The 26,675-nt window shown below is 47.2% G+C and overlaps 1 protein-coding gene across 3 annotated transcripts in view; it reads left to right on the top strand.

Annotated features, from left to right (window-relative positions):
- LOC310835928 (putative helicase senataxin) overlaps positions 1–26,675 on the top strand; it is a 427,391-nt gene that overhangs the window by 12,310 nt on the left and 388,406 nt on the right. The window lies entirely within an intron of this gene.

Raw genomic sequence — 26,675 nt, 5'->3', positions numbered from 1 at the left:
CAATTTTTCCAAGATTTTCTCTAAGGTTGGGCCTAATGCTCCTGCAGCCATATCTTCCTCTTGTAGTTGCTCAGTTTCTTCCTCCCCTGCCACCGGCAGAGTAGGAACAGAAGATCTACGTGCCTGTGAGGCTAAAGCTAGAGTTGTTTGTCTGGTTCTAACTCTAGCGTCTTTTTTTCTTGCGCCACTCATGCCAATTTTATCTAGCAATCAAGGTCAAACCGAGTTGTTCCCATGGGAATACGGCAGCCCAGAGAGCAAGCAGTCAAAACAAAGGAAGGGAAAGAGAAAGTAAAATTAAGTCACATCTGTAAGTCCAAAATCCTCTAGAGGGAGCTCATAATGTCTTGAGGGAAGAAGCAAATCAATAAGGTTCAATAAGTTCCAATATAGTTTCCAGTAGCTTTCAGTTAGGTTGTATTTAGCAGAGCTAGTATAAAAAGTATCACTTTGTCTCAGACTAGTGCAACAGTGGTGTTTCAAGGTAGCAAGTCCACAAGCACTCAGATTGTAGCAAGTCCCAATATCAAAATCTGCAATCTGACAGCTCTATTTTATAAGCAGTTCCAAATGCCTGGGTTTCTCAGTAAGGTATAACTTCAAGGGAAGAAGCTTAGCACAGTCCATATAAAAGATAAATCCTAAAGTTGGTTAAGTCTTCACTTCACACAGAAGGCAGTTCCAATGGATGCATAGATCAATCTCTCCTTAGCGCCCCTTCAAAGGCTCCAAGTGTCCCAATCTTTGCTTTGATATTTAAGCAGCAGCGGAAGACGGACTTCCTGTTAACGTCAATCCGCTTTCAGCCAAATTTATTACGAATTTAAGTTCCAATTCCCCTTTTACTCACGGGTTGTTGCTTTTTGAATCAGTCTTTCCAGGAAAAAAGGTCAGCGCTCACCGACAGCGGCTGTGCGGCTTCACTCCGCAGGAGTAGCGATCGACTCACAGCGCCGCGGACCCCCTCCACGTTCCGGAGCCCCTTACGGGGTTCCTTCTGCGTTTCGGGAGCCGCTTCTGGCACCCGCCGAGTCCCAGGACCACAGGCTCTTGCTACCTGTGGGTTTCAGACGCGGGTCTCCACTTCGCCGTAGCGGAAGACCCGATCTCCGCGGAGCTTCCCTTTCGCTAAAGGAAAAGGACCGCCATTGCCGTTCGCGCCGCCTCCGGAAGTCCTCTCGGCGAGACAGTTTCCGGCGAGGAGTGGGTGTACCTATGGGGGGTCCTGAGACTTCTCCACTGTTTTCGCTGGCAGTCTCTCGGAGCCCTCCCTCCGACTCACTTTCTCTCTGAGCTCTTTCCCTCCCCCTGCTGGTACCTTCCTCTGCTGCTGAGTCTCTCTTAGCGTCTGAGAGCCCTTCCACCGCCTGCCTTTCCGATGGCAGTTCCCTGACATCCACCTCCCCTCCAGGGCCCCCTTCACCCCCTCCCGCCCCCTCCTCTACGGGCGGTGCGGGCGGAAAACCCTGGAAAGAACTTTCCTCGTCGTCAGAGGACTCGAACACTTCTTTCCACTGACTTCCGTCTCCTTCCCCCAAGTATTCCTCCTCATCGGAATCTACACCTTCTTCCAGCCCTGATTCTGGGAACCCTTCGAACTCCTCTTCCTCATCGGTGGTGCCTAAGTATTCCCTCCTGAACCGTGTTACCGGCTGCGGTTTCCTTGGGAATCGTTGATGAAACGTTTCTATTAAAACCTCGTCATTGACCTCCTCTGCCAGTACCCAGGTGTTCTCTGCCTCCGGTTCTCCTTCCCATTCTACCAGATATTCCACCCGATCCCCCTTCCACCTGGAATCGACGATTCCTGCCACATGATTGTTGCGTTCCCTTTCTTCTATCACTGGTGTTTGAGTGACCTCCCTCTCACGTCCCCCCCACTCCCGCCCCCCTCGGTGCGGCGACAGTAAGGACCTGTGAAAACCTGGGTGCAGTTTCATGTGGTTGGGCAACCTAAGTTTGAATGCCACTGGGTTGACTTGTTGTATCACCTCAAATGGTCCCAGCCGTTTAGGTTTCAATTTCTTACATCCCCCCTTAAACGGCAACCCTTGGGTGGATAACCACACCCGGTCCCCCACCCTTATGGTTTCACCTTCCCGTCTGTTTCTGTCTGCTTGCTTCTTGTATTCTTCTTTGGCCCTCTCTAAATTAAGTTGGAGCTGCCTGTGGATCGCTTCCATCTCTTCTACAAAGTGTTCCGCTGCCGGGACACTCCATCTTTCCCCTCCCTCTCCTGGAAATGCCCTGGGATGACACCCATAATTTGCCAGGAAGGGACTCATCCCTGTGGACACATGCTCCGCGTTGTTATAGGCAAATTCTGCCAGAGCCAACTTATCTACCCAATCATTTTCTCTGTCATTTACATAACACCTCAGGTATTGTTGTAGAATGCCGTTCGCCCTTTCCGCCTGCCCATTAGTTTCTGGGTGTCGGGCAGTCGAAAAATTGACTTCCACGTGCAGTAAGCTCATGAGCTTCCTCCAGAACCTGGAAGTAAATTGTTTCCCTCGGTCTGAGACCACCCTCAAGGGGGCGCCATGCAACCTAAAAATATGTTTTACAAACAACTTGGCGGTTTCTTCTGCTGTGACCGCATGTGAGCAGGCTATAAAGTGGCACATCTTGGTCAATAGGTCTATTACCACCATGACAGCTGTTTTCCCCTTGGATTTTGGCAGATCCGTCATAAAATCTATGGATACTGCCTCCCATGGCCTTTCTGGTGTGGGTAAGGGTTCCAGTAGCCCCGCCGGTGCCAGCCTCTCCCCTTTTGCCCTCTGGCAGCGGTCGCATCCCCTTACATATTCCCGTACGTCTTCCCTCACCTTAGGCCACCAAAACTCCCTGGTAACCAACCACATGGTTTTGTGTTGCCCGAAGTGCCCCGCTGTGGGGCTGTCGTGCAATTGTTTGAGTACCCGCCCCCTCAATTCTCCTTCGGGTATGTACAGTGCCCCCTTGTAATACAACGCTCCGTTCCTTTCCTCAAAACCCCCTGTGTTCTCTCCACCTCCCCGAAGTCCTCTGAGCTTATCTTGGGTGTATTCATCGTTCTGGGTTCCCTCCACCAATTCTCTCGGCCCCACCAATGCCGCCCCACACATCCAGCGGTCCTCTGGGATGATATGTCTCTCCTCGGGCGCTCCCTCCCCCTCTAAATACTCGGGTTTTTGAGAGAGGGCGTCCGCTCTGACATTCTCTGCCCCTGGCACGTAACAAATCGCAGAGTTGAATTTGGAGAACTCCTGGGCCCATCTCACTTGTCTCTGGTTCAGTACTCGGGCAGTTCTCCAGTATTCTAGATTTTTGTGGTCGGTGCACACTTGGACCTTGTGCTGCGCTCCGATCAGCAAGTGTCGCCACCTCCGGAACGCCTCATGAATGGCGAGTAGTTCTCGGTCGTACACGGTGTAATTCCTCTCAGACTTGTTCAGTTTCCGAGAGAAGAATGCACACGGTCTCCATTCCGACGTATCCTTTCCCGGCTGAAGAAGCACCGCCCCCACCGCGCGGTCTGATGCATCTGTTTCCACTCTCATCGGTTGTTGCAGATCCACGTGCAAAAGTTGTTCTTCCGACGCGAACGCCCTTTTTAATCTTTCGAATGCTCGCTGCGCCTCTTCCGTCCAGACAAATTTCTTTTTGCTGCTGAGACAGTGATGGGCGCCGTTAAGTCGGCGAAGTTCTTGATAAACGTCCGGTAGAAGTTTCCGAACCCCAGGAACCTTTGTACGTCCTTTTTGGTCTTCGGTGTCTTCCATTCCAGTACCGCTTGAACCTTGCTGGGATCCATGGCCAATCCTTTGTCTGATAAACGGTACCCCAGGAATTCCACCTCTCTGGTATGAAACTGACATTTCTCCAGTTTCACCCACAGCTGGTTTGTTTGCAGCCTGCTCAGTACCTCTCTTACGTCCCGCACATGCTGCTCCTCATTCTCTGAGTACACCAATACGTCATCTAAAAATGCCACACAGTTTTTGTAAAGTAAAGGTCCCAGGACGTGATTCATGAACGATTGAAAGCAGGCTGAGCCCGCTTGTAGACCGAAGGGCATAACGAGATACTCAAAGGCCCCCAGGGGGGTGAACATGGTAGTTTTCCATTCGTCTCCCTTTCTCATTCGTATCAGGTTATACGCCCCCCTCAGGTCCAGTTTGGTAAAGATTTTCCCCTTCCTCACTCGGTTCAAAATGTCATCGATTCTTGGCATGGGGAATGTCACGGGTTCTGACACGGCATTCACGGCCCTGTAATCAACTACAAGCCTGGGTTTATCCGTGTTTTTTTTGTCCACAAAGAAAACTGGGCTACCCCCCACCGCTTGTGACTCCCTGATGAAACCTCGTTTGAGGTTCTTGTCAATGAACTCCCTTAACTCCTGCATCTCCCGGTCGGACATAGCGTACAGCTTGCCCACTGGTAACTGGGCTCCTGGGAGTAGGTTAATTTGACAGTCAAAGGGCCTGTGCGGGGGCAGTTTATCTGCTTCTCTTTCGCTGAAGACGTTACCCAGGTCGGCGTATTGTCGTGGTACCTTCCCTTTATCAGCTACTTCCATCCCTGCTAGGGTGGCCTTGGCTCCTCCCTGAGCCTCTTCTCCCTTGCAGTGTGCTAGGCAATGTGCTGACCCAAAGGAAACTACCCGCTGGTGCCATCCCACTAGCGGATCATGCAGCGCTAGCCAGCTCATCCCCAATATGATGGGCGCCCCTCCCAGGGTGGCCACATTGAACGCTATTACCTCCGTGTGTCTGGCCACCTTCATTATCATAGGGACAGTCTGTTGGTTAACTTCTCCGCCCAACAGCTCCCTCCCATCAATTGTTGTGACCTGTAAGGGGTTACTTAAAGGGATCGTCTGTATCTGGTGTTCTGCTGCAAACTCCTTGCTCATAAAATTGCAGGAGCTGCCTGAGTCCAATAGCGCCTTTATCTTTAGCGGGTGACCGTTTGGTAGCTCTAGCACCACCTCTACTACAAGCGCTGGTCTTGGGGGTTCAGGCTTGGGCACATTCACTGCTCTTTGGCCTGGCTGCTGTGCCCCGATGCTGGCAACCAGGCGTTGGCTTTTACCTGCTCCTGAACCCCCTCTTCTTCACCCCCAACAGCTCCCGCCATTCCTTGCCATCCCTTCCTTTGCGGACAGACTCTGGCAAAGTGACCTGGCTGTTGGCAGAGGAAACATTTCTTGGCGCTCTTTCCCTCCTTCTTTCCCCCATTGTTGGTGTTTGAAACTCCGTGCGCGCTGTCCCAATCTCCATCGGTTCTACGGGCAGAGAATGGTGCTCTGGCATCTCTGGAATGCGGAACTCACTCCAACGTTCCCCTTTCCCTTCCCGCTTCTCCAAGGCTCTCGCCTCCTGGCGCGCTCCTATGGTGAGCGCGGATTTAGTCAGCTGGTCCGCGGATAAACCTTCTTCGAACAGCATTTGTATCGGTTCCGCAGTCAGGTCCCATCCCAATTTATGGATCAGCATGGTAAACTCTGTCCAGTACTCTCGGACGGAGCGATTCCCCTGTTTACACGCCATCAACTGTCTGCGCGCCACCCCTTGCTCAATCTCGCTGGAAAACATCAGATCCATGGCGCGAAAAAACTTTCTCGAGTCTTTTAGAACGTCATTATTCGCTGCCATCAGGGGCCTCACCCAGTCTTTCGCCCCCCCTTCGAGATGCCCAATGATAAACGCCACTCTCGATTCCTCATCGGGAAAGTCATCAAACTGCAGCTTGAGGGCGTATTGCATCTCTGTTCTAAAGGCTTGATAATTTCTGGGATCCCCCCCAAACTTCTGCACCAACCCCAGCACCTTCCTTGCGAGTGGGGTGGTTTTTCCCTTGTCCGCATCCTGAGCCCGCCTCTCTTCGAGCCTCGCCGTTTGCGGCGCTAGCCGGAGTTCCAACACCCTGTACCTTTCTTCCAGGCTTGGACCCGCTCCAGCTCCTCCTGCGTCTCCGGCTCCGGTTGGGTTGCTCATGATGCCTCTTTTTGCACAAGCGGCTTTCAGAGACTGTCGGATTGCTGTGATGGGATGATGAGCTGCTTGTGCGTTAAAGCTTAGTCCCTCAGAGCTTGGGCATGGTTCTCAAACTCTGCCTTAAGCGGAGCCCCCTTAAACATGACTCCCTCAATCGCTAGCAGAATCCGACAGTGGGCGTTTGCGGAATCTGCTCCAACATAAAGTTCCTTAACGGAAACACGTCTTCGGGATTCTCGGCGAGACAGTTTCCGGCGAGGAGTGGGTGTACCTATGGGGGGTCCTGAGACTTCTCCACTGTTTTCACTGGCAGTCTCTCGGAGCCCTCCCTCCGACTCACTTTCTCTCTGAGCTCTTTCCCTCCCCCTGCTGGTACCTTCCTCTGCTGCTGAGTCTCTCTTAGCGTCTGAGAGCCCTTCCACCGCCTGCCTTTCCGATGGCAGTTCCCTGACAGGAATATTGGTCGATCTTAGAAAAATGTTTTAAGAATGAGTATTAATGTATAAGTATTGATGTTTAAGTTTGGATAAGGCAAAACTGGTTTTTAAAATGAACTAAATTAAATGAAAATAAGGTTAGCAAAAATAAATTGAGGAAATAGACTAAAGAGAAAAAGTAAAATAATAATATGTTAAAATAAATTATTAAGTTAAGTTAAGGTTGAGAAATAAGTAATAAGGATTTGCTGAGTTAACAATTTAAATTGGAATACAAGAAGGGGAGGTGTGAGGAGGTCTGAGAAATAAGCCAATCAATCAATTTCCTTTATTCGACCGATAGTCAGAAATAAAACACAATACAGAATTATGAACTAAAACATCATAGGGGTACATGAATAAGGTAGGGCCACAGCACTAAACCTCTCACAGATAACCCACATCAAGGCATTCAATTATACGTTTCCGACGCTTGAGTGCCAGGAAAAGGAATTTAGCCACTGACAAAGTTGTTTTCCTAGAAGACGTATTTAGCAAATATGCTGTCTGCTTTCCTCTTTGTCGGGGACTAAGCTGGGGTAAGTATGGGGTTATAAGATACTGTCTTAAATCGTTGTAGAAGGGACAGCTCATTAAAATGTGCTCTGCGGATTCTACCTCACCCAACGCACAATGGCATAATCTCTGGTCATATGGGACTCCTCCATATCTTCCCTTCAGAACCGCCGAGTCAAGAACATTCAGCCTAGCCGCGGTAAATAGTCTGCGGTATTCCACGTAGTGGATATCCGCCAGGTAGCGAGCTGGAGCAGCTCGGTACATCTGCTCCCCCAGAAACAGCCCAGGTTTCACACGGGCTATGTCCTCCTGTCTCGCAATATCCCTTAATCTCTGGGCGATCACCGCCTTTGCGTGGCTATACGTCATGGACTCTATATAAAGGGAGGACAACCCGCACTTCTGCACTTCCTCCACTATCTCCCCTTCCCATGGAGATTTAAAGTTATCCCTCAGAATCAAGGGGGCCAAACCCACCGGTCTGAAGCAAAGCTTAAGCCAAAGCCATAACTTCGCTTTCAGGGCCACATACCTAAAGGCTTGGCAACCGGTTTCCAATCTCATGATTGCACCTGCCACGGAGGGGGGGATCCTGAGTATGGCCCTGAGGAATTGGGTTTGGATAGATTCCAATTTTTCAAAGTCCCTACGTGAGCCCAAGGCAATGCCCACCAGTAGAAGAGGGAGGGCTTTCATTTTAAAGAGTCGCAAGGCAACTTTGACAGTTTGTGCCTGTTTCTTAGAGTACAGGGTTCTAATCACCAAGGCTGCTTTGGATGCGTTCGAGGCTATGTATTCTCTGTGCACCAAGAAGGACCTATTTGATCTAACAACCTGACCCAGGTATTTGAAGCAGCTGACCTGCTCTAAAGCAATACCATTAATTGACCATAAATTAGGTTTCGGTCGAGCGGCAAAGACCATTATTTTGGTCTTGGCATAATTTAGTTGGAGCTCATGTTGGGTCACATATTCATGAAGAGCTCGAAGCATCCTCCTTAATCCGATGGGGGACGTAGCTAATAGGGCGGCATCGTCTGCATACAGCAGGACATTCAAGGCTCGTCCTGCCAGTTTTGGTGGATGGAAATCAGTATTTGCCATATGCACCACTAGCGAATTAATATAGAAGTTAAACAGGGCAGGGGCAAGCAAACAGCCCTGTCTTACCCCCCTAGTGGTGGCAACCGGATTGGAGACTAGCCCCTTGCTATCTAGCCTAATCCTCAGGAAGGTATTAGTATGCAAATTAATAATCAGCAGGAGAAGGCGGTGGTCGATAGATGTCGCTGCCAATTTTGCCCATAGCTGGTTCCTGGGAATTAGATCAAAGGCCTGCTTAAAGTCTATAAAGGTGACGTGGAGGCCTTTTAGGCCATTGTCAGCATACTTGGTGGCCAAGTGATTTAGGATTAAGATTTGGTCTGTTGTTGATCTTCCAGGGCGGAAACCCGCCTGTTCCTCTGCGATGATGTTGTTGCTTTCCATCCAGGTCGTTAATTTGTTAAGTAGAAATCTTGAATAGATCTTCCTGATAACATTTAGCAGGCTAATTGGTCTAAAATTGGCCGGGTCTGTGCGCGGCCCTTTCTTGTGGATTAACACAATCAGTGCAGAGTTCCAGCTTGGAGGAAATTGTGCTGTTTTGTTTATATAAGTAAAAAGAGCTGCTAGGGGTGGACACCACCAATCCTTATTGGCTTTAATAACATCTATGGAGATAAGATCGTCTCCGGGTGCCTTGCCCGCCTCAAATTGGCCTATAAGTGTTTCCACTTCAGAGCAGGTAACAGGATCCCACTCAGGCAAGGGGGCCAATTCTATCCTTTCTCCACTGGCAGTGTGAGCTGCATATAAATCGGAGAAGAAGCTTTCCCAGGTGTCAGCTGAAATTTGGGGTTCTATCCTTGGCCACGGTCTACCCAGGTATTGAGAAATTTGGTGCCAAAAGGAGGAGGGATTTCTATTTTCTGCAGCTTTTAGAAGGTTGTTCCAATCATTTCTTTCTGCCGCAAGCTTCTTTTCCTTTAATAGTGCTTTATACCTTCTCTTGAGGTTCATAAGGTGACTGCTAGGTGCGGGGTCATTTGATGCCCTATATGCCAAGAATTCATTATATAGGTTGTTCTTGAAGTGTCTACATTCCTCGTCAAACCACTTTTTATGAGAGAAATGGTTACTATTCATTACCGAGGCCTTAGTCAACGAAGGTTTTAGCAGATCTACTAATTTGTCATACATTGGCAGTGGCTCAACTGCCTGGACAAGGGAGTCCCGTGTCTCTTGCAGTTGGTCAGACCGAAGGAGTTCATTTATCCGTTGAGCCAAATTGTCGGTCCATTTTAAGGCAGTGGGCCTCATCTGAAGCTGGTTATTTGTAATAGGCACACAGGAATAGGTAGCCAATTCCCCATCCAGGGTCAGAGAGAGTTCTAATGGAAAATGGTCACTTTCCAGCCTCGTTACCACCCTAAAGTTAGAAATTTTGGGAATTAGGTCTACTGATGTCCAAATAAAATCTATGGTAGAGGCTCGGGAGCCTGACCAGAAAGTAAATTCGGCAGGGTAATCAGAACTGAGAGCTCCATTTAAAAGGTGAAAATTAAGAGACATCAAAGTTTGTCTACATTTAAAACCTGCGTATGTAGCAACACTGTCTTTAAAATTCCTGGGTAAAAGGTCTGAGGTTAAAATGGGTAGTGGGGGATATTTATTATATTTAGCAAATAATGATTTATCAGAGTGAGACAATCGGCCATTGAAATCTCCTGCAACTAGGAAGGAGGCTTCAGGATATTTCTCTAGGAGAGTTTCAAGAGTCAGTTGAATTCCCCTCCATCTTTGGTCCACCAGGTTTTTCTTGTAGGTTGGGTGCAAATAAACATTAATCACCACGAACACTTCCTCCGCTGTTTGTAGCTTTACACCCAGCATGGATGACGACTGGATGTTGATTTGTTCCACCTGCAGATTTAAGGCCAAAGAAACTAAGGTAGCCAGTCCACCTTGTGGTCTACCAGGTGATAGTGAATTCTGGTGTGCATTCAGGTAGAAGCCCTTATACCCTGAATAAGGAGAAGCCCTCACAAGCCCAGGTCTCTTGCAGCAAAAGAATACGACTGCCTTTTATGTAGGCGACAAAGGATGGGTCCATCAGCTTAGGTTTAATGCCAGCTACATTCCAGGATAAGAAAGTAAGTGATCTCCTGGTCACCCCTTCGAGTCATGCCAGGCCTTGCGGAACCGGCACGGCAGAATCCACCTGGGAATGCGTGCGGCGAGGGGGAGCAATAGGCTGGAAGAAGGAAGTAATTGTAGCTTGCTTACCCGGCAATTTCCAAACACCACTTACCGCAGCAGCAGCAGCCATGGATTGAGGCTTAATTTTTGGTGGCTGCGGGGATGGGTTCTGGTGCACGGGGATATCACTTAGTGACAGGTCCATAGACTCCGCATTTAAGGATGCTCTAAAATTGAGAGGGGTGGGCCTTTTGGGTCAGCGGTTGCTGTAGGGAACATGCAGTGTAAGGCAGGTGGAAGACATCCTTTTCGGTTTGCCTCCAAAAGAGCATTCAGTCTTACTTCCGGGTTAGCGCGATCGGTGAATGGCGGATTCCCTCCGAGCTCCGGAGGGAATCGGCTCTGCTGAGGACGGGTCCTGCCGCGCCGGCGACGCGGGGAGCCTTAGAAACCGCAGGCGCGGAAGCCTGCAGACTTGGTGACTCGGTGGGCACCTTAAGCGCCCTCCCCGACCCACGAAGAGCCTTTTTAAAGGCTACGGAGAGGGTACGGAGAGTGGCGTGGTGCTGTGAGTAGACCGCTACTTCAGTGGAGTGAAGCCGCAAGCCATGGCCGGAGAGCGCTGACTTTCTTCCCAAAATTTGGACTGGAAAATAAACAACCCGTGAGTAGAATGGAATTTGGACTGTAAAATTTTTACCTTTGAATTCGGCACGACCGGGGGATGTGCTAAAGGGAAGTCCGCACCCCCCCTATCTACAAACGATCTAAAGCAAGGATCGGAGAACTATGGTGGAGAGATTGTTGTTCTGTCAGATAAAAGATCTTTCCATGAATTTGACAGGAGAAGTCTTTGTGCTGGAGAGAAAGGGAGGAATTTTGGAACTTTATATGTAAATCCCCCCCCCCCCCCGAACCTGGGAGCGTCCTGTGCGGGTGCCGGAGGAAAAAGAATAAGGAGTTTGACAGCTGTCAAAGGAGCTGTCAAACGGGCGGTTAAAGTTAAGAATTTTGCTATTTAATAACTCTCTGAACTAAAGGTGATACATTTGAATTGAGGTGGTTGGAAACAAAGTAGTAATAAATAATAAAGTAACGGATTGTTGGAAAAGGACTATTAAGCAATTGGAATCCCCCTAGGGGGAACTAGAGACATTACAATGGCTGCAGAGGGAAAATTACTGGCAGAAATAGAAAAAATGTTCTTTCTCGTGGGAATTCTGCAAGAGCAGAGTACGGCTATGAACAAAGAACTTATGACCTTGAACTCTAAATCAAACAACTCTGCTGAGTGCACAAAGGATTCGATTGACAAAAAATCTGCAGCTGAACCAGAAGAGATATTTTTGGAATGGATGGAGAGGAAAGAAGGAGTGGAGATAGTTCAGGTGGAAAATACCAACCAAATAAATACCAACCAAAAGCCAGAAAATAAGGAAGAAGATCTTTGGATTACAAATCTGCGAAAGATGAGAAAGATGAAGAAGGAAGTCCCTGGAGTACTTGGAACACTGGAATTCAAAAGAATAAAGAAATATGATCGAGACTTCCTTTTTGAGTATGGGAGAGCAGCTGATCTTTTGCAGCAATTGCTTTTAAACATTTTTGATGGAAGAAAATTTGATTTGACTGTGACAGACCTGAGGACCAACAAAAGGGACTACAAAAAGGACTACAAACAAAATTGGCAGAGAGAGACTGACAGAGAATTGAAGGCCTCGGATGTGAGGAATCCGGGCTAGGAACTGTTTTTGGACATTTGCTTGGGAAGGGATGGAAACCAGGGTAGGGAGGGAGGGGAGAATAGAATTTTAAATTTTTATGACTTTTGTATTTGGCCAATGTGACCTATAATTAATATAATAAAGGGAGAAATTCGTGGAAGGGAAGTTAGGTCGACCTTAGAAAAAGGATTTAATGTTTATAAGAGAATTGGAAATGGAAAAGTTAAATGTTTATAAGTAAAAAGAGTTAAGTTTTAAAAATAATAACAATATGTTTAAGATGATAGACAAGAACTTGCTGAAATAATTATTGGAATTGGGATGTATGAAGAGGGGGTGGGGGGAAGTCAAGGAAAGAGGGTAAAGAAAGTAAGGGTATGAAATTGTATATGTGTTGTCTTTGTCTTTTTGTGTGTGTGTGTGTCTTTATAAAATGTAAAAACCCAATAAATTTTTTATAAAAAACAAAAGAGCATTCAGTCTTGCCACAGCTTCCGAGTTTGACCAGAGGGTTGTTGAATCTTTCACTATATCCTGCCCAGGCTTGACATCCCGAGGCCGTGTACAGCCAGGTTGCCGATCAAAGGTCGTTAAAACGGGTTCCACTTGGGCTTGTGTAGACTGCTCTTCAATTGGTGAGGAATTCATCTTATTTACCTGAACATGATCTTCTGAGTTATGGAGACAGAGTAGCAATTCATCCAGTCTGTCCGTTATCTCCGTTCGCTCCAGTTTTGGCAATTGGGAGAAGGATAGAAGTAACTCACGCTCCGTAGAATTCTCCAGATGTATAGCCTTTGTCAGTGGAGGCAGGGGGGGGGGGGTCAGTCCAGCTAATTAGACCTGCAGCCAGGGGAGTTGGAGTCGTGGCAATTGGCGAACCCTCAGACTTGTCTGCTTTCTTTTTGAGCAGGCAGTTTGGTAAGAGGGGGCAGATCTTGGTATTGGTAAAGACTCTTGTAGCAAAGATTCCATAGTTAATTAGAAGGCTTCTTGAGGACATAATAAGTGCAGGGAGCTTTTTGGTTTTAAAGGAGAGCAGCACTCTCTGCCTCTGAGGTCTGCTGCTAATATGGACAGAATGCTTCAGGTCAATAGAGCTAGGGATTACCCCCAGGAGCTCCGCTAGGTGTCTCCTTATATCACGCTTATAATGCCAGTTTATCACCTTGCCTCTAAAGGGGCAAACCGTTAAGCAAATTTTAGTAGCTTGGAGCAGCAGTTTGTAAGGAGGTGCATAGTGTTGTTCCTTCTTATTTTGCTCACTTTGCTCACTTTTCTGATTGCCAACAACTTGAGAAATTGTACAGGAGGTGTGAGGTAAAACGGGTGCTCTGGACAATTGTATGGATTTCATCTCAGGTGATACATCAGGGGAACTGTCTTTACCTGTTAGGGATACAAGCGAGATAATCTTCTCCAAGGATCCTCGGATGTCTTTTATGTATTTAAAGATACAGTCCACTGTTTTAGCAACTAGGTCTAGAGTAGTCGAGTGTTCAAATAGCATCTCATCAATACAACTTTCACGGGCTCTAGTGCAGTCATACATGTGGATACCAGTATTACCATTGCTTGCAGGCTTAATAGGCAGGTTATCGAAAGGTTCCTTCGCAATGGCTTCCCCATCATTCATCTCTGCTAGCAGTGAGAAAGAGTTTGAAACCGGAACATTAAAGACAGTCTTTGTACTTTCAGATTCACTAAATTTTGTTTGTTTAGCAAGAGGCAGGCATCTCTGTTCCTCTGTGGCGTCTAAATCTCCGGAATCTCTGGCATGTTTCCCAGTTCCTCTCCCACGAGCAGGGCTGTGTAATTGCTTAGTCATTTCTCTCTTCATGCAGCCGCCCCAAGTTTCAGGGTCAATGATTGTCTCCTTGATAGAAAGAGGCGTCCTCCTACTTACCAATTAGCACTAAAACTAAAAACTAAAAACTAAAAACTAAGGTTAAAAAAAAAATTAATAGGTTTCTATACTCATTAAAACAACTTTGAAGGATAAAAGACAAAAATAAGTCAGAGAGCTCACATTCACGCTGACTAAGTGCCGTTCGCCATCTTGGATCTCCCCCTGAGAAATAAGGTAAAAGAAAATAAGCAATTGAAAACTTATGTGTTTTTATTTTTGTATGTTGGTTATTTTTTGTTTATTTTTGTTTTTGTTTTATTATTGAAAATACTAATAAACATTTATTTAAAAAAAAGAAAGAAAAAGTTTGCTGAGCCCTGGGTTAAGGTCTCTAGGCTATGTATTTGGGGGCATTTACATTCCCATTAATGATGCAAATTCTGCTCACACCTTTTGCTGTCACACAACCCCAGATCATAACACTAACTGGGTGTTTCATGGTAGGTGTAATGCAAGTAGGATGTAAATCTCTGATTCTTCTCACATATTTCATGCCATCACTACTAAGCAAAGAGATTTTGGTTTCATCACTCCAAATAGCACTGTCCCATTGTTCCGCTGTCCAGTTAACATGGGTTTTAGCCCAGTTTAATCTTTTCAACCTTTGTTTGAGAGATAACAATGCCTTTTTTTAAAACAATGGTGACAGGGAGCGGCTGTCGAGACCACATAACACCAGTCTTGAAAGACCTACATTGGCTCCCAGTACGTTTCCAAGCACAATTCAAAGTGTTGGTGCTGACCTTTAAAGCCCTAAACGGCCTTGGTCCAGGATACCTGAAGGAGCGTCTCCACCCCCCCATCGTTCTGCCCGGACACTGAGGTCCAGAGCCGAGGGCCTTCTGGCGGTTCCCTCACTGTGAGAAGCCAAGTTACAGGGAACCAGGCAGAGGGCCTTCTCAGTGGTGGTGCCCACCCTGTGGAACGCCCTCCCATCAGATGTCAAAGAAATAAACAACTATCTGACATTTAGAAGACGTCTGAAGGCAGCCCTGTTTAGGGAAGTTTTTAATGACTGATGTTTTAATGTATTTTTAATCTTTTGTTGGAAGCCTCCCTGAGTGTCTGGGGAAACCCAGCCAGATGGGCGGGGTAGAAATAATAAATTATTATTATTATTCCATGGAATTCTAGTATTTAGACCATATTCCTTCAATCTGCGCTGAACAGTGCTAGCAGTCAATTTCACATTACGTTGCGCCATGTCATCTTGTATACACCCAGATGATTTTCTTCTGTCACGTAGGTACAGTCTCTCAGTTCTTCTATCGTCACATGCTGTTGTGCACCTTTTCCTGCCTTTACCAGTCTGATTTTGTAGTGACTAAGTCTCCTTGTTGTTGTTTAGTCATGTCCGACTATTTGTGACCCCATGGACCAGAGCACTCCAGGCACTTCTGTCCTCCACTGCCTCCCGCAGTTTGGTCAAACTCATGCTGGTAGCTTCGAGAACACCATCCAACCATCTCGTCCTCTGTCGTCCCCTTCTCCTTGTCTAAGTCTCCTTACACCTCATCAAAAATTTAGGAATGCCACCTTTGGTTAAGTTTTCACCATTTTTTATTCTAATTTCTTCATAACTGTTCACTTGATAGTACTATTTTACATCACTTTCTGGGTGACCAGTCAACTCTTTGTGCCATTCCTTTAATTTTATTACATTTTACAAGCTCACTAAATGAAAGAACACACAAAAAATAATCAACTTGATAGGAATCACATAAAAACACTGACAAATGTCCTCCTCTCAGCTCCAGTACATAACATCAATAGCTGAATCCTCCTCCTCCTTCTTCTTTGGCAATTACTCGTAGCCGAGTAAGATTATCTTCCATAAACACGGATTTAACAATGAGTCCGTAAGTGACTATGGAAGCCAATTCTAGACCCATAAGTCCTTCCACAGTGGGGACATTGGTTTCTGGGCGGGAGTTGATTACAGTGTGGATTTGCCAAGCATGCCTTCCTCTTAGCACGTTTCTCCCTTGTGACACCTTTGGTAAAGGCTGTTCTCCAATTGGAGCGCTTGCAGGCCAGGGTTTCCCAGATGTCTGCATTTATACTACCTTTTAAAGATTTGCCTTGAGACAGTCTTCAAACCTCTTTTGTTGACCACCAGCATTACGCTTTCCATTTTTAAGTTCAGAATAGAGTAGTTGCTTTGGAAGATGATAATCAAGCATCCACACAACATGACCAGTCCAACGAAGTTGATGTTGAAGAATCATTGCTTCAAGACTGGTGATCTTTGCTTCTTCCAGTACACTGATATTAGTTCTCCTGTCTTCCCAAGTGATGTGTAAAATTTTTCGGAGACACTGTTGATGCTATCTAAACACTCATGCTCATTGGCTACCTTCCAATGAAGGAAAGCTGCAGCATATCAACCTAAACAAGTTGTGTTTCCTTTTTCTGGTTATTTGGCTATAACCTTTGATAGAATACAGATAATTGAACAAACTTTCTTGTATTACATTCTTCATAAAATTATCTTTCCATTGATATATAATTTTATATATATGTGTGCTTGTAAAAAATAAACATCCTGTGGTCGTCATAGTGCAGGGTTCACTAACCCATAACCCTTCCTGGACTACAACTCCCACCATAGGAAACCTAGGAAGCTGTCTTATACTGAATCAGACCTTTGGTCCATCTAGCCAAGTATTGTCTACACTGACTGGCAGCAGCTCTCCAGGGTTTCAGGCAGGGTTATCTGGCAGTTTTACCTGGAGATGTTGGAGATTGAACCTGGGACCTTCTGCATGCAAAGCATGTGCTCTAACCACTGAGATACAGCCCTTTCCTACCATTGGCCATGCTGACTGGGGCTAATGGATACTGGAGTCCCAGCAACAGTGTTAGAAACTGGGATAGGAAAGCTAGGAGCCGTGTGGCTTCTGGGACCTAGGTTGTGGGTGCCAAAACAAAATGTCTAGGTGCCATTTTTTTATTTTTACTGCCGTGCCACCCCGCAGAACACCTGATTTGGTTTCAGGAATGTTGGGGGAGAAGCAAAAAGGTTACAGATGGTGAATAAATGAGGCTGTATTAAATAATTCAGAAGTAGTAACCAAAGGGAAGGCGATTCTAAGATAACAATTTGAACTTAATCTCAACAAAGACGTAGATGCAAATGTGGTGTGGGACACAGGCACGGTGGTCATGAAGGGGATATATGATCCAACAGAATGCATACCAAAAAATAAGAGAGGCAATTATTCAAGGTATTTTAAAGGAACTAACAAAAAGAAAGAAAGAGATTAGTAAGAAATCAGATAATAGAGTCAGAACAAGAGATAAAAATATTACAAACACAATACTCTGTTAATTAACCAAGACATAGAATCAGGTGGTCTGCCGAGTCTTCTGCAGCCACGCTAACCCACAAAACACCTGATTCTCCCAGAGGCGCTGCATCAGAGAAAAGAGGCATCTTGCGTATTTTGCTGCTGTGGTGCCCGGCAAACCAGCTGACTGTAGCCAGGCAGGTGGAGATACTAGGCCCCAAGGGTGGCACCCGGACATCTCCATCCAGTCACAAAAGGCCGGTTGCCTGTTGCAAAATGTGATTGGCGCCCGGCTAATTTCGAACGCTGCTATTATGGTGCTTGTTGATATATGGCAGGCATGTCCAACTTCAAGTAGCCTGTGATCTACATCTACCATCCATTATCAAAAACTGGCAGTGATCTACCACACTCTTCCATTGGCATTCTTCCACTGTGAGAACAGGATGCTGGACTCGGTGGGTACTTAGTCTGAGCCAACAGGCTCTTCTTATGTTCTATTTTCTCCACCACCTAGGCTGGGTTCAAACATCATTACCTTGGAGGTGTGAGAGACACAGCAGCAATGCTCCTTCCCACTTCACCCCAGAAAGCCCAGGGAAGAGCTCATGCTGTGGCTTCCCACTGTGCCACAGTTTGACCCACTTTCCTGAGGTTTAGACATGCTGTGGGGGGAGGTGACCTTCTCTGGCCAGCTCCTATAGCACCAAGATAACTTGAAGGATTTTAAAAACACTGAAAAGAGAGGAGTAAAAGCTGAGATGTAATACTAGTTCCTGAATGATATTAAGATAACTCCTTGGTTGCCCATTACCTATCAGTGCCCTGATATAGCAGGAGCAAAGGTATGCTTCACTTCTGCCAGGAAGTGTGCCATGCCTTGAGGCAGAATTCCCAGCCTGCTGCCACCCAGCTGCTTGGGAGCACAATACTCACCAGCCAGTGTCCTGCCTGGAGGAAGGCTGCCTTAAGGCAGAAGTGCACAAGCTACAAAGGTTGTCGTGAGTGCATTAAATAAAGACATTTGCAAGTCTGAGAGACCCAAACTTCTGTGGCCTGATGAATTTCTTCACCTTTTTCTGACACTTGCCAAAGAAAGCACTATTTTGTTTTTACATGTGGTGGGCTCATTGCAGGCAGGGCTCCTTCCCTTCCTCCTCCAAGACATTTGCAGCTCAGTATTGTCTGTGAAGATGAATGAACTAAGACCCACTTGGCAGAGGACTCAGAAACCCACCACTTTTGAGGTGCCTGTATGTATCTCGCAAGGTCCATTCCCTTCCTCCCTGTCAAAGGGAGCCGTGCAGCTGATGCTGTTTCTGGTCCTGATCCTGCCTCCCCTTGGCAGAGATGCGGCTCCTCATCGTGCCTGGATGAAGTCCCTCCCTCGCCACACCTGCTTCTCATTGCTGCCTCCATTTCCTGCACTCCTGCCGCACACATGCCTCAGTTTTTCTCCCCTTATACCACCTCGCAGATCATTTCTATATATGTTTTCACACTGTGTTCAGGAGGGCTTCCTCCCCAGTAAATGTACCTATATATTTTTTTAAAAAATTCATTAATAACAATCCAATGGAGGCCACATCAATACAATACCAAATCATGCCAAATAACATACACTCAAAAAAGCCAATTAATCAATTCCGAATTCAATATTTTTGGATGACTTCCCGTGGTCCGGTTATCTGGAGTTGATGTTAATCCTTGGTCCTGCTCCAATTCTCTTAATTAGTCCAAATTCCACAATTCTGATCTTAATCCTTGGTTTTAGCAGCTACTGGTGTGCTGACTTTCATTTGTAATAATAATAATTTATTATTTATACCCCGCTCATCTTGCTGGGTCCCCACAGCCACTCTGGGTGGGTTCCAACAAAACATTAAAATACAATAACCTATTAAACATTAAAAGCTTCCCTGAACAGGGCTGCCTTTAAATGTCTTCTAAAAGTTTGGTAGTAATTTTTCTCTTTGACATCTGATGGGAGGGCATTCCACAGGGCGGGTGCCACTACCGAGAAGGCCCTCCGCTTGGTTCCCTGTAACTTGGCATCTTGCAGCGAGGGAACCGCCAGAAGGCCCTCTGGGCTGGACCTCAGTGTCCGGGCAGAACGATGGAGGTGGAGACGCTCCTTCAGGTATCCTGGACCGAGGCCGTTTAGGGCTTTAAAGGTCAGCACCAACACTTTGAATTGTGCTCGGAAACGTACTGGGAGCCAATGTAGGTCTTTCAAGACCGGTGTTATATGGTCTCAGCGGCCGCTCTCAGTCACCAGTTTAGCTGCTGCATTCTGGATTAATTGTAGTTTCTGGGTCAGCTTCAAAGGTAGCCCCACATAGAGCGCCTTGCAGTAGTCCAAGCAGAAGATAACCAGAGCATGCACCACTCTGGTGAGACAGTCCGCGGGCAGGTAGGGTCTCAGCCTGCGTACCAGATGGAGCTGATAAACACCTACCCTGGACACAGAATTGACCTGTGCCTCCATGGACAGCTGTGATTCCAGAATGACTCCCAGGCTGCGCACCTGGTCCTTCAGGGGCACAGTTACCCCATTCAGGACCAGGGAGTCTTCCACACCCACCTGCCCGCCTCCTGTCCCCCCAAAACAGTACTTCTGTCTTGTCAGGATTCAACCTCAATCTGTTAGCCGCCATCCATCCTCCAACCGCCTCCAGACACTCACACAGGACCTTCACCACCTTCACTGGTTCCGATTTGAAAGAGAGGTAGAGCTGGGTATCATCTGCATACTGATGAACACCCAGCCCAAACCTCCTGATGATCTCTCCCAGCGGCTGCATGTAGATGTTGAAAAGCATGGGGGAGAGGACAGAACCCTGAGGCACCCCACAAGTGAGAGCCCAGGTTTCTGAACACTCATCCCCCACCACCACTTTCGGAACACGACCCAGGAGGAAGGAGCGGAACCACTGTATAAGAAGAAGAAGAGGAGTTTGGATTTGATATCCCGCCTTTCACTCCCCTTCAGGAGTCTCAAAGCGGCTAACAACCTCCTTTCCCTTCCTCCCCCACAACAAACACTCTGTGAGGTGAGTGGGGCTGAGAGACTTCACAGAAGTGTGACTGGCCCATGGTCACCCAGCAGCTGCATGTGGAGGAGCGGAGACACGAACCCGGTTCCCCAGATTATGTGACTGCCGCTCTTAACCACTACACCATAACAGTGCCCCCAGCTCCCAGCCCCTCTAGAGGTCCAGAAGGATGTTATGGTCGATGGTGTCAAAAGCCACTGAGAGATCCAGCAGAACTTGGAAACAGCTCTCACCTTTGTCCCTAGCCCGCCGGAGATCATCGGCCAGTGTGACCAAGGCAGTTTCTTTTTTTTTCTTCAAATAATTTTTATTAACAGGCCAATCACATCATATTATTCAAATCACATTGGTTCCAAATTATACAGCCAAATTTTAATTTTTTTGGGAGTACCCATATATCAAGCTCCGCACGAGTCCAAAATTCCGGCTATTTCCAGACTTCACTTATTTTACTGCATTAATTAATCAGTTCTATCCAGTTCAGACCAGATAGTTCTTTGTATATTTTCTTCATCTTCTTGTTATCGTATTCCTTTCTTTGCGATCCCTGATGATTCTCATAAGCAGACTGAAAGCTGGTTTCTCTCTGTGTGTGGGTTTAGTCCAGGACAGCCCTGTTCGACACCTCCGTAGACAAAATTAATCTTCATTGTCCTTTATTTTTCCAGGCTAGCCGAATAAATCAAGTAGATCAGGGGGCTCTGTCAGGTCAAACTTCAGTTTCGTACTCCTTCTCCTTCCAGCATTCCTGATTCTCCTCCCCCGTCTTCCTCTTTTCTCCTGCAGCCTGTCTTGACGAGACACCATTTTTTAACTGCGTCATAAAAATTCCTCGGCGTCCACCGATCTTTTTTCCATCTCCCACACAGCTCTTAAACTTCTGCTTATGCTTCTTAAAAAAAACGCAACGATCTTGTTTCTTTCTGGAGTGGAGGATTATTTTTATCACATCATATAAAGAAAAAAAAAAGAGTTTTTCCTCCACCCCCCCTTCGTTCCAAACATACAGTCTCTTGGTGATGACATATCAAAAGATTTACTTATCCATCCGTCGCTCTCAGTCGCAGAGATCCATTATTCAGCAGCCTTATCTGTCGAGCATTGCTTGATATATGTGCTTCAGGTTCATTTCCAATCATCTGTTTCCAATTATAAATCCAGACTGAAGCAACCAGCACGCGCTAATCGGAATCGGCGTCAGGAAGAGCTGACCTCACCGAGGGCTCGTGCCAAGTGTTCTGCACCCCCATCTCTCGGATCAGGGGGTGCATTATGAACACCGCTGGCAAGACAGGGTCCCACCACATCCGGGTGGGAAGGGAAGGCTGCCTACTTCCCATAGCAGCCCCTGAACTAGCTCGTGTGGGTCAGAGAGATGTTATTGTCGGCCATCTTCCAACGTGCCCCCTGGTGGTCTCCGTGACCAAGGTAGTTTCAGTCCCATGATGAGGCCTGAATCCCGACTAGAAGGGATCCAAATGGTCCGCTTCTTCCAGGCATGCCTGGAGTTGTTCAGCAACCACTTGCTCAATCACCTTGCCCAAGAATGGAAGATTTGAGACTGGGCGATAGTTGGCCATATTGGCAGAATCTAAATATGTTTTTTTAAGAACTGGTTTGATAACCGCCTCTTTCAGCGGGTCTGGGAAGGCTCCCTCACAGAGAGAAGCATTCACCACCCCGCAGAGCCCATCGTCCAGCCCTTCCTGGCTAGCTTTTATTAGCCAGGATGGGCAAGGATCAAGGAGACAGGTGGTGGTTTCACTCGTCCAAGCAGCCTGTCCACATCCTTGGAGGTAACAGATTGGACTTGTTCCCACGCAACTTGACTAGACAGAACTCTAGCACTCTCCTGCCCTGGCCCTGCTCCCACGGTGGAGTCTACCTCTTCCCGAATCTGAGCAACTTTATCTGCAAAGAACTTTGCAAAATCATTGCAGGAGAACATGTGTCCCGTACTCTGCTAAATTGCGAACCACCTGAAAAAGTCTCCTGCTGCTGTTTTTTGCAGATGCAATAGAGACGGTGAAGAAAGTCTTCTTCGCCGTCGCTACCGCCACTTGATAGGCTCGACATTGAGCTCTAACCTGTGTCTGATCCGATTCAGAATGAATTATCCACCATCGGTGCTCTAGCCATCTCAACAATTGTTTCATTGCCCTCAGATCCATGGAAAACCACGGGGCTGTCCAGACTTCATGCAATTGGAGAGGGCACTTCGGAGTCAGACAGTCAATAGCCCTGGTTAACTCCGCATTCCAGCGTGCCACCAGGAAATCAGCTGAAAGGCCATCAACATGGGATAAAGCATCCCCTACCACTCTCTGGAAACCATTTGGATCCATTAAGTGGCGGGAGCGGACCATCCGAATTGGTCCCACCTCCCTGCAGAGGGGAAGGGTCGTGGAGAAGTCCAGTTGCACCAGGAAGTGATCTGACCATGGCACTTCTTTCGTTTCGCTTTTACTTAGTGTCAGATCACCAACATCCATAGAGGTAAACACCAGGTCCAAGGCATGTCTGCGGCTATGGGTTGGGCCAGACTTATTCAGGGACAGCCCCATGGAGGCCATGCTTTCCACGAAGTCCCGAGCGGCCCCTTGTAAGGTCGTGTCGGCATGGATGTTAGAATCCCCTAGGACAATCAAACTAGGTGTCTCCAGGAGAACATCTGCCATGACCTGAAGCAGCTCAGGCAGGGAATCCTTGGTGCAGCGGGGAGGTCGGTACACCAAAAGGAATCCTGTACTGCTTCTATTGCCCAACTTCCAGAACATGCACTCAGAGAACTGGGTCTTCCCAATAGGACGCCTGGTGCAAACTAATGACTTCCTAAAAATCACTGCAACCCCCTCTCCCCGCCCACAAGGCCCGGGTTGCTGTGCGTAAGAGAAACCTGGTGGACAAGCAGCGGCAAGGACAGGCCCATCTTCTTCTTCATCCAACCAAGTCTCTGTTACAAATGCTAGGTCAAGTCCTCCATCCACGATCAAGACATGGATGGCAGTGGTCTTATGAATCATTGACCTGGCATTGCACAGCAGCGCCTTCAGGTCATGTGGGTATCTCTTGCTGATTCTAGTATCCGTCCGGTCAGGACCAGACCCAGAGGCAGGTATTTAATAAATCTATATCCATTAGCTTGCAGAGGGAATTTATATCCTGTAATTTCTGTTTGAAATATTTGTTTACCTACTTTTCTTTCATGTTGTAATCAGTCCATTTTCTTCAACATTGCTCTGCCTTTGAAAACTCATTTATAAGTACGCCACAACTTCTCCATTTTGTCTCTCCAAAACCAAAAGCCCCCCAGGGTCTGGCCACGGCTCCTGGCTTACTTCCAGCGTTTATGTCCTCTGATCCTTTCAAACTTTCTAACGATCTGGTGTCTCGCCAAAACCATAATAAATCAGAATTAGAGCTCTCTTTGGTAGGCAATGTCACAAATCACCACAGTACTTCACACAGTCCATTCTTTCAAGTACTCTGTAAATAAAATTATAGGTTTTTGTTGGATCCCTCTTGCATTCCATATATAGTTGTAGTCCATTCAGTGCAGGCTTGCCGAATCATAGCACAGCAAATATAATGTAAATATGATGTAAAAAGAGAACAAAGGCTCCTCTTCACTTACATAGCATTACAGTTACGATAACGAGAGTCCTCTCCAGATCAAAACCTTGGCATTCAGTGGCTGATTCATTTAGCAGGTTATCTTTCTCCTTCATCCAGAACACACCTGTTTCTTAAATCCAAATTGAGATCCGTCTTAAAAGAAAAAGAAGTACCATATTTTTCGCTCTATAGGATGCACCCGACCATAGGGTGCACCTAGTTTTTAGAGGAGGAAAACAAGAAAAAAATATTCTGAATCAAATGTTGCATAAACTACATATTACAGCCATGTAAAGTGAACAGCACTCAACAATGGCATTAAGAACCATCATCACTGTCATTAACAAATGAAGAGAGACTTTAAGGTTTGAGTACTCTTCTAGTCTTCTGTGAACCCCAAGAACTCAATAGTGCTAGAGTCAGAATTTATGAAGCTCAGTTGCTCACAGTCACTGACATCACTTTCTTCGCTATCTTCATGTAAAATACCATCTTCGTTTCCATCCAAAGCATTGCTAATGCCACATTTTCCCTCTCAGTCCTCTTCCAGCTGCTCGCAGACATTCCCTTTACTTGAATTACAGTCAAGAAACAGCAGAGCAGAGCTTCTCAGCGGCAGGCTTGGGAGGCTTTCCTTCTCCCCACTTATTTCTCCCCCTCCCCAAGCAGCACAGTCGCCTTTACCAGCCTCCTCCTTTCCATCCCTTTCACCCAAACTCCTCAGGTGACGTCTGCAATTTCTCCCCTTCCCTGCTCCCTCTCCTTTGCCCTCTACCATGACTCTCCACTCACGGCAACCTATGGTACCTCCTCTCCCTTCACCCAGCTTCTTGGTCCCCCTTCTCTCCGTCCTCTTCCTCCTCTCTCTCAGCGAACAGCCTGCCCGCTGCTCCAAACCTTGAGGGGAAAGGGCAGGCTGCTGGAAGAGCAGCACCCCCCACCCCCATTCAGCAGCCCAGGAGCTTGGGGCATGGGCGCACAGCCCTCCTGCTGCTCCAAAGCTTCCCGGGGCTGCAGGGGGAAGCCGAGGCTGCCGGCAGAGGAGCGTGGCTCCCCCCACCACCACCACCAAAGAGCAGCCCAAGAGAGTGCCGCACTCTGGCAATTTGGCTCCAGGGACCACACATTCGCTCCATAGGACGCACAGACATTTCCCCTTACTTTTTAAGAGTAAAAAAGTGTGTCTTATGGAGCGGAAAATACGGTACCTCCGCTCATGGTGACTGCATTGGGTATTTTCCAGTATGTGCAGTGCTATGCACTCTGCGTCCCTGCCCCCCCATTCCATCGGAGCGAGAGGCAGTTATTGGATGATCCGTGAGTGAAAGCTCTCCCCTCTCCAACCTGGGGGGGGGGGGCCTTGCAAGGATAATTACTCCCAGATTATCCTCAATTAACTGCGCTGCTAAATGTGTAAATGGTGGGGGAACTGTAGCCTGAAGAATGTTTATTGCTCAGTTCTGCTAGGCCTCTGGAGTTCAAAGGCCACATTCCAAAGGCTCTGAGCAAATGCAGAGTTTAACGCAGCGGTCAGAGAAAGCTGCAAGCTCCAATGCGTTCTTCAGTGTGCTTAAATAAAATCCACTCAGGATATTAGCAGCTAGAAGCAGTTTTTATTCACAGCAGACTATCCATTGTCTATCACAGCGAACAGCATCCTGAAAAACACGTCCTCTCTCCTCAAAAGCGAAAGTAGAGAGAAAAAACAAAGGCTGGAGACTCTCGCATATCTCCCCCCTCCCATTAGTAGTTAGGGCGTACACTCTGAGCTGTTTAACCCTGTAAGCAGTAAGTTTATTCTTACTGCTGTGGAGTGCAGACATGTTTCTCTGTACTGATGTAAGGGACAGAAATAAAAGATGTAAATAGATTTCTGTCTGCTTCTTTCCCCTCCCTGGGGGACACCAAAGGGGAGAGAGGAAGAATGGTGTGTTCCTCTCACACATCTGCTTATCAGCAGAGTGGAGCAGCGGGGAGGTTGCCAAGGAATTTCTGCCGGTGCCTGGAAGACTGGCACATCCCTCTGACCGAGGCAGAATTCCAACAGTGGTAGCAGATGCCGGTTGCTGGTTTTTTCGATCCATGGGAGTCTGCATCAAGGAGTAGCAGAGCTACTGTTTTCATCGCTCCATGGAGGCCTGAAGTGAGAGGCTAATCCCTCTGCAGCCAGAAGCTGACCAGACGAAGCTAACAGCCAAGCCACGGAGCCCAAAGGTATGAGATTTTCGGGCTTAAAAGAGTGAATGCAGATTGAGTTATTCTCTGCTTCACGGGGGAGCAGTGTTTGGAAAAACAGCTCCAAGTTAGAAGAGGCCTGCATTCCAGACATTCTTGTGGTTTCTTGTCCAAGGGAAGGAATGCACTGTTGCTAAGCAACGCCGGCCAGTTACTCGAGAGAGCTGTACAGTCAGGCTGTGCCTCAGAGAGGCGAAAACAATCTATGTTTTGACTTAGGCTCTCACGAACTGTTGGAAGGGACATTCCAACGCAGCCAGTGTCAGAGCTGCCAGGTGCACAAGAGTGTAAACAAACCAGCTTTTGGATTTTAGAGGCTTGTGTTTGAGAGTTAAAGGCAAAGGACTCAAAATGGATGCCAAGAAGGGAAGTTTGCCTTCTCCATCCCTCCTGACCAATGACAATTATGCATCTTGGTCTATTAAGATGAAGGCCCTGCTGCAGAATCAGAGACTGTTTGAAGTGATTGAGAACCCCATCCCTGCAGCACCAACACGTGCTTGGGAGTCACAGGATGTGAAGGCCAGAACGGCTATAATTCTGTGTGTGTCAGATTCTCAGCTTATCCATATACAAAATTTAGAGCACGCGAAAGATGTTTGGGACACGCTGAGAAGGACACAT

This window comes from Podarcis gaigeae (assembly GCF_964106915.1).
Source record: "Podarcis gaigeae genome assembly, chromosome: W".
Taxonomy (NCBI): domain Eukaryota; kingdom Metazoa; phylum Chordata; class Lepidosauria; order Squamata; family Lacertidae; genus Podarcis; species Podarcis gaigeae.
Note: the sequence above shows the minus strand (reverse complement) of the source record. Positions and strands in the feature narration are given on the sequence as shown.